Source organism: Oryctolagus cuniculus, chromosome 20, assembly GCF_051225735.1.
Source record: "Oryctolagus cuniculus isolate XC-2025 breed Fujian yellow rabbit chromosome 20, ASM5122573v1, whole genome shotgun sequence".
NCBI lineage: Eukaryota > Metazoa > Chordata > Mammalia > Lagomorpha > Leporidae > Oryctolagus > Oryctolagus cuniculus.
Window position 1 is genome coordinate 16373792 of NC_142886.1, and position 8618 is coordinate 16382409.

Here is an 8618-nt window from a genome sequence, read left to right on the forward strand (position 1 = left end):
TGGCCATAACATCCTTAATTTTCCTTCTTGGCCACCAAAGCTTAAATTGTTTGCTATCTGGCCCTTTACAGAAATAGTTTGTCATTGCCTTCTCTAAACAATTAGCCTCTAGAGGGCTAAGCCTCTGCTTGCAGTGCCAACGTCACATATAGGCACCAGATCTAGTCCCAGCTGCTCCTCTTCCGATCCAGCTCTCTGCTACGGCCTGGGAAAGCAGCAGAGGATGGCCCAAGTCCTTGGGCCCCTGCACCCATGTGGGAGACCTGGAGGAAGTTCCTTTCTTGGTTCCTGGCTTCTGATGAGCCCAGCTTCAGCTATTGTGGCCATCTGGGGAGTGAAGCAGTGGTTGGAAGGCTCTCTCTGTCTGTAACTCTGCCTCTCAAATAAATAAAAGCTTAAAAAAACTAGTTAGCCTCAGGGTGCTTTAGGAACACCCTCCACCAGCCCTCAGCACCCCAATACTCACATAAGTGCAAGCAGGCCATCTCTGCCCTGCTGAGTGACAGCATTTCTAGTGGAGAAGGGAACAGCCACCAGTGACAGTCCCTCACCAGCACTGAATTAATACTCTGTCTCCAGTATTCTCCCACCCCTTACACACCTCCCATTCTTGATCAGAAAACTCAGGAAAATGCATAGCAACCCCAGTTCACAAGAAGATGAACAACCCTCCCTGAAATCCACATGAGGATGGGCTAGTCTTGAAATCTCATTTACTCAACACCTGCTATATGTCGGTACTTCAAAACATTTGTGGAGGGAGCTCTCCCTCTTTGTCTCTAGGCTTCCAAAAGAATCAAAATGAACATACAAGCAAAAATTTAACAGATCAGTTTATCTGGGTGCAAAAATTCTTCAGAAATCCATGCATAGCTTTGTCATACCATGCATTTGTCACCATGACCTTCTTGGACGTACCATCACGTTGTAAGGTATAACATGAGAAATAAGAAGTAAGTTAGCTGAGACTCAGAAATAAACTAAATAAAACACGTCCACATATGCACAGTTTCCTGGACACCACTAGCACAGCTGGACTTTTGTTTTTAATTGTTATTGCTGTTGATTGCAAATCACAGAAACTAGACTTGGAGTGAATTAACTACCCAGGAAATCATTTTTCTCCCCGAGTTGGGTCAGTCGCAAGTACTCCAAGCCCACTGGACGGCTTCTTGATGTTTTGACATCCCATTTTCCTTCCTCTGTCCTTCTGCTCCTCCTCCCTTGTCGTGTGGCTTTGTGTCTTGCAGCACGAGAGGGCTCTGCATTTCCAGGCATCACAACCATGAGCAGGCAGCATAAGTGAGGAAAAGAAGAGATGGAAAGATGAGGTTGCCGGCGCCGCAGCTCAATAGGCTAATCCTCCGCCTGCGGCGCTGGTAGACCAGGTTCTAGTCCCGGTCAGGGCGCCGGATTCTGTCCTGGTTGCCCCTCTTCCAGGCCAGCTCTCTGCTGTGGCCAGGGAATGCAGTGGAGGATGGCCCAGGCCCTTGGGCCCTGCACCCGCATGGGAGACCAGGAGGAAGCACCTGGCTCCTGGCTTCGGATCAGCGTGGTGTGCCAGCCACAGCGGCCATTGGAGGGTGAACCAACGGAAAAGGAAGACCTTTCTCTCTGTCTCTCTCTCTCACTATCCACTCTGCCCGTAAAAGAAAGAAAGAAAGAAAGAAAGAAAGAAAGAAAGAAAGAAAGAAAGAAAGAAAGAAAGAAAGAAAGAAAGAAAGAGAAAGGAAGAAAGAAAGGAAGGAAGATGAGGTCAACTGGGTCCTCCCTTTGGCCTGTGTCTCACGGTCAGAACTGCATCAGCTGTGCTCCCTGGCTGCAGAGGAGTCTGGAGAGCTATTTATTTTGAGTTGAGTGTGTAAACCTCAGAAACTTCATGGGAAAATGATATGAAAAGACGCATTTGTCTTGTAAAATTTTTTTAAAGCCACACATAATTTTTTCATAATATATATTTTCCAAAAATGTTTGCATCAAGCTAAACTTATTTAAATCTTTAAAATTTCCTTATGTATTTTATTTGGAAGGTGGAAACAGAGCAAGACAGACACAAACACCTACAATTTTGCTGCCAGGTAGAAACTAGGAGCCCAGAATTCAATCCAGGTGTCTTATTTGGGTAGCAGGTGTAGCAGGAAGCAACCAACTGAAGCTGGCATTGCAGGTGGTGAACGAATTCACCGGAGCCATCAGATAGAGTTAGATTTATTGAACACACTGCAAGAGAGCAGCAGCTAGAATCTGACAACTGCTGCCATGTGCAGTGAGGGAACAGTGGGCAGGTCAGCCTCGGGCTGTCCATAGCACAAACACTACAACCCAAGGAAGCATACTTGTAATTGCACTATCTTCCTAATTAGGGTGGAAACTTCCCATAATCCAACAGATTTTCCAGGTGGGTGATTTGCATTTCTGGGTCGATCTGGGGAGCCTGCAGCGCCCTTAGCTTTGGAACCTTCCCAGTGCCCTGGGGCAACCGTCCAGAGCAGGGACTTAGTTACTTGAGCCATAACTTGCTGGCTCCCAGGGTGCACACGGGCAAGAATCTGGATGGGAAGTGACAAGCTGGAATCATAAGTAGAGCTGAACTCCAACAGAGGAGCTCCAATACGGGACACAGGCATCCAAGTGACGTCTTAATCATTATGCCAAACACCCAGTTCTACGCTTATCTTTTAATTTCACTTCACACAAACTTTTTGTAAGGACATTTATTTATTACACATCTGAACAATGGAGAGAAAGAAAGAGAGAGAGAGAGAGAGAGAGAGAGACCATTTATCTACTCATTTACTCCCCAAATACCTGCAATTAGCCAGCGCTGGGCAGGCTGAAGCCAGAAGCCCTGAACTTATCCAGGTCTCCCATACAGGTGGCAGGGATCCAGGGATCCATCCTGGGCCATCCTCCACCGTCTTCCCAGGTGGGTTGGCGGGTAGCTGGATCTCAGCCACGACTCCAACCAGTGCTCCGATATGGGACGCTGGTGTCCCAAGCATCCCAGTCGGCAGCTTGACCCACTACATGACCACATCACCTGCTGTTTCATGTGAGCTTTTCAAAGTGTCCTCATACTTCCAGCCTGTTACTATTTACTGAGTGCCTACTGTATACCCGGAGTGCTATGTTTTCTTCTCTAACCTTCAGCAATACATGCATGAGGGAAATAAACTTCCGCCCAGGCAGCATGAGTTTAGGTGGGGCCCAGGACCTACTGCCTATTGTTTGGCCATTGCTTCCCCACTTCATGCCCTTGAATCATGAGGACCCCTCATCCGCAAGAGTTCTTTGAAAGAAAATACCTGTAAGAAAGCTCTTGGAGCAAGCAGTTTAGTAGTGGGCCCTGGGGCAGACAGTCGTAGAATCAGCACGGAAGGATGTCAAAGATAAGGCCTCTGCCTCTCACCACCTAGTAGGTCTTGCCCTGGGTTTAGTTCCAAGTTCTGAGTGTAGATTTAATCTAATTTCTACTCTTTCTTGCTTGATCTGCAAATTGGCGCAGCCATCTCAAGTACTTACGGAAATGTGTTAATGACACTCTGGGGACAAAGCAAAAACTGGTGCACACGGAGCTTCAGTGATCAATTAGGTCGGGATTGAGTTGACCTAGAACTGCTCAGGGAGAGGAGTGGGGGCTGGGCTCTCAGAACACTGGAGCCGCTGGCTCCTGAGTGAGGTGGGAGCCGGCTGGAGAACAAGCAGGTGCAATGGCCCAGACTCTGACCTTGGGAGAATCCTTTGGCCACAACACCCTGTGACTCTGAGTAGGGCCCCCACCCCACACCCCCAAACACATCCTGAGATTTTTGCTTTTGATTCCTACAAGTGCAATCTAAATGAAATATATACTCCTGGGGATGCTCTGAAAAATCTTAAGACTCCTTAAGACTCCCTCCATGAGAGGAATCCTGCTGTTCAGTGTCTCCTACAGGCACAAGGATGTTGTATTGTGTCATCATAGAAGTGACAAATTTGGGAACAACCAACGCTTTTGCTAATAAGAGACCAGTTAATTTATGGCGCAAATACATTTTTTTTTTGACAGGCAGAGTGGACAGTGAAAGAGAGAGAGAGAGACAGAGAGAAAGGTCTTCCTTTTTGCCGTTGGTTCACCCTCCAATGGCCACCGCGACTGGTGCGCTACGGCCAGCGCATCACGCTGATCCGAAGCCAGGAGCCAGGTGCTTCTCCTGGTCTCCCATGGGGTGCAGGGCCCAAGGACTTGGGCCATCCTCCACTGCATTCCCGGGCCATAGCAGAGAGCTGGCCTGGAAGAAGGGCAACCGGGACAGAATCCGGCACCCTGACCGGGACTAGAACCCGGGGTGCTGGCGCCGCAAGGCGGAGGATTAGCCTAGTGAGCTGCGGCGCCAGCGGCACAAATACATTTAAAAACAAGGATCCTCACCAGAATTTACTAACATGTAAAGGTTTTTCTGACCTGTAGTTATGTGGGGGAAAAAAAGCTATAACATAGTAGAGAAGAGCATGTAAGATTTGTATGAAATAAAAATATACACATAAGGATACTTCAAAAATTGTGTGGAAAGTAGAATTAAAAATGTTTATTTTGGTGCAAAAAAAAACCTTTAAAAATTTGTGAATAGTTTTTTCAGAACATGTATTTTCCATGAACTTTTGAAGATTGCTCAAATGCATGTATTTCAAGTTCTTTTGCACCAAAATACAATTACCTTTTAATTTCAATTTCTGTGAACTGTTTGAAATATCCTCATACATAAATATATATATACATATACTCATACATAAATATATATATGCATGCATATCTAGAAAAATACTAGCAAAAATGCAGAACATAATTGGAGACAAAGAGATGTCTGACAAATTTTTACTGAAATGTCAGCATTGGTTTATCTGCATGAAAAAGTCCAGGCAGAGCTAGATGTCTCCGTGTTGCTGTGGGAATTTGTAGATAAGCAAGGGGAGGAGGCTAGAAAGATCCATATGGTAATGGGTTAGAGTTGGAGGCATCAGTAAGACATCATGTTTGCTGAATACAGATGGTTACATATCAAAATATTTATAGTTCTGTGTTTACTCATGGGTTGGATTATAGATCTCTGTGTCTACTCACAGGTTACACATATTTTTTTTTTCTCTCTCTCAGCTGAGAGAGCTTGGAAAGAAGGATACTCACATAGCAGGAAGTGCATCTAACACCCAGATCTGATTCTCTTATGCTATTTTTCAATAAAAGGAAGGGGGTGGTGCACTTAGCACAATGATGAAGACGGGGCTTGGGATGCCCACATCCAGGAACAGAGCTCCACTTTCACTTCTGGGGGCTTGCTAATGTGTACCTTAGGCGGCATCAGGTGATGGCCCAAGTACTTGGGCTTCTACCATCCACGTGGGAGACCTGTGGCATTTGGGGAATGAACCAGCAGGTGAGATCTCTCTCTCTGAAATACATACAAAGGGATAGATAAGTATAGGTCAGAAAGTATACAAGATGAGCCTGCAGCATCCTGTCATGCCAGGAAATGAGGAAGTACTAAATTAAAAAAAAATTCACACAGATGAGAATTTATCACAGGAGCACAGGAACCAACTGATAGAACTCTCAGTGACCACTATCAGAACAACTTGAGCAAAAAATCAACAAAAATAAAGTGGTGTTGGACCATAACCCAAATTTAAGATAAGTATACATGAATCCATATAGATATAAATAAGTTAATGAATACATGAATAATGATAGGGCTGGAGAGAAGACCCAGATCTGCACGAAATAATTCTAAATAATCTGTGAACACACTCTGCCTTTAAGCACCATAACTCACTACTCCCTTTTCAATATTTATTTATTATTTTCATCTACTTGAAACACAGAGTGATAGACACCCACCCATACACACGCACACACACACACCATCTTCCATCCACTGGTTCACTTCCCTAAATGCTCATAATAGCCAGGGCTGGGTTAAGCCACAGCCAGGAGCCAGGAACTCCATCTGGGTCTCCCATGTGGGTGGTGGGGACCCAAGCACTTGGACCACCATCTGCTGCCTCCCAGGCTGCATTAGCAGGAAGCTGGGCGGGAGGTGGAGCAGCTGGGACACGAGCTAGTGCTCCAATATGGGATGCATTGTCCAAGTGGCGGCTTAACCCTCTGTGCCGCGACGCCCACCCCTACCACTCTAACTGTGCTCACCGACTTCCAAAGAGTAGGGTTTGGAAGGAAGGAAGGGAAGGAGAAAGGAAGAGAAGGAGGGAGGGAGGGAGGGAGGGAGACAAGGAGGAAGGGAGGGAGGGAGGGAGAGAAGCAGGAAGGGAGTTTTCCAGGGGAGAGATCGGACAGGCTGGCAGTCGAGGTCAACGGCTATCATAAACCACGTCAGCGTTACGTAACCCTGACCTGGTGTGATCAAAGTGAGACTGCACCTCCACGATCTTGCTCCTCAGAAACCTGTAACCGCGGCAGGCGTTGCCCTAGCTTCCGTTCCGCACTGGAGTTCCTGGGTTTGGTCCCTGGCACTGATTCCCGAGTCCAGCCTCTTGCTAATGAGGCCCTGGGAGACAGCAAGGATGGCTCAAGCGGTTAGGTTCCTGCCACCCACTTGGAGACACTGGCTGAGTCCCAGCTCCTGGCTTTGAACCAACACAGCTCTGGACACGGTGGGTGTTTGGAGAGTGAACCAGTAGATGGGAGCTCTGTCTGTCTCTTCCTCTGCTTCTCAAATTTTAAAAGAAGAAAAAGCAAAACAGGTGCGTGACCCCATCTAATCATGAGGAAAAACATCAAATTCGAGTAAGGAAGCATCCCTCAAAATGGCTGCTCAGGACTCCTTAAAATTGCCAAAGTTGGGGCTGGTGCTGTGGCAGGTAAAGCCACCACCTGCAGCACCAGCATCCCAGATGGGTGCCAGTTTGAGTCCTGGCTGCTCCACTTCTGATCCAGCTCTCTGCTATGGCCTGGGAAAGCAGTAGAAGATGAACCAAGTCCTTGGGCTCCTGCACCCACATAGGAGACCCGGAGGAAGTTCCTGGCTCCTGGCTTTGGATTGGCACAGCTCCAGAGGTTGTGGCCATCTGGGGAGTGAACAGATGGTTGTCTGTCTCTCTCTCTCTCTGCCTCTGTAACTCTGCCTTTCAAATAAATAAATAAATCTTTTAAAAAACTTGCCAAAGTCACGAAATACAAGGAGAGGTTGGGATAAGAAATATCCTCACCAGTTCACTCAGAGGATGGACTCAGACTCAGGAAACGCAGGAAAAGCGAGGCTTTGTGAGCGGGTTTGCAAGATCAGACGTGTGGCAGGCAGGCAGGCAGGCAGGCAGGCAGGCACGGCTGGTGCAGCTTCATCAAGCAATGTATTCCCGAGTTTGCAGGTCCCTCCCCCACTTCCTCACTGGTGAGAACTAGGAGGTTACAATCTTCCCGGTATTTGCTTCAGCTGTTTTGGCCACGCCTCACATCCTGGGTGCCCAGTGCAGGCAGCTTGGCTGTTACCGAGCTTAGCAACTTGTAATTTCCCACACAACTGCAGGCTGTTTCGCTAGCTAGTTGTCTACTTGCAGTGAAAACCCCTTACTTTGAAAATGAACCAAATGTCTTTACTTCTCACGGTTGGCAAACTGTTACAGCCAAGGGGAACCTAAGGAGACAAAGTTTCAGTAAATCTAAAGCTAATCTGAAAAAATAAAGTTTAAAAAAATTCCCATGAAATGATTTTTTTCTAAACAGAAGAATTAAACTGAATCCTTATTTCAACATATAACAGTAGAAAAAAGCAGTGAACACTTTGAAAATGAAGGTTATCCTTAAAAGGTTTTCTAATACGCAGGACCAAATTCTAATGTAGGGCTCAAGGTCAAAGTTCTTGGGCCTTCTTCAGGACATGGAAAAATTTCCCTGAACGCATCAGAGACAGGTGCCACCCAGATCAAGGGCAGGGGCTGAAGACTGTTCACGCTTCCTTCCTGAGCTCTTGATTTCTTTTCTGTCTTTCTCCCTTATTTTTTGTTTTAAGATTTTATTTTACTTATTCGAAAGGGGGAGAGAGAGAGAGAGAGAGAGAGAGATCTTCCAGTTACTGATTTACTTCCCAAATGGCCACATGGCCTGGGCTCGGCCAGACCAAAGCCAGGACTCCATCCAAGTCTCCCCCATGGGCGGCAGGGGCACAAGCACTTGGGCCATCTCCTGCTGCTTTCCAAGGCACATTAGCAGGGAGCCAGATCAGAAGCGGAGCACCAGGGACTTGAGCTGGCGCTCTGAGATGGCATGCCACTATCACAAGTAGTGGCTTAAGCCACCACACCACAACGTTGGCTCCTGAGCCCTTGATGTCTTTGGCATGTTTTGGGAGATGGCAGAGCTGAGGGTTGTCAGCTGCATTTGCAATGCTTTCCTCAGACTCTAGTCCATCTCAGGACTTGACCACAGTGTGCCCAAGGGACAGATCCACAGGAGCTTCTCAGAGAGGCACACAGACTGGCCAAAGGCCAAGGTCAAACCCCCTCAAAGTCGTGACCCACTGGGGATGACGGGACACCAGCAGGAGCCCTGGGGGTGAAGGACTGGTTTGCGAGGCATCGCAGGTCAGAGGGGAGAACGCAGAGAAGCAGAGCTTCTATCAGCCACG

The 8618-nt window shown here is 47.3% G+C and overlaps 1 long non-coding RNA gene across 2 annotated transcripts; it reads right to left on the reverse strand.

The window, feature by feature from the left end:
• Positions 1 to 821: 821 nt before the first annotated feature.
• On the reverse strand, positions 822 to 7468 carry LOC127484653 (uncharacterized). 2 transcript variants are annotated; one of them, XR_007911803.3, is made up of 3 exons: positions 7204 to 7448; positions 5328 to 5429; positions 822 to 1262 (listed from the first exon to the last, which is right to left on the reverse strand). It is a non-coding gene; the product is annotated as an uncharacterized LOC127484653 (long non-coding RNA). The 2 variants fall into 2 exon arrangements; XR_016226734.1 differs by lacking the exon at positions 5328 to 5429 and having other exon boundaries at positions 7204 to 7468.
• Positions 7469 to 8618: the final 1150 nt, after the last annotated feature.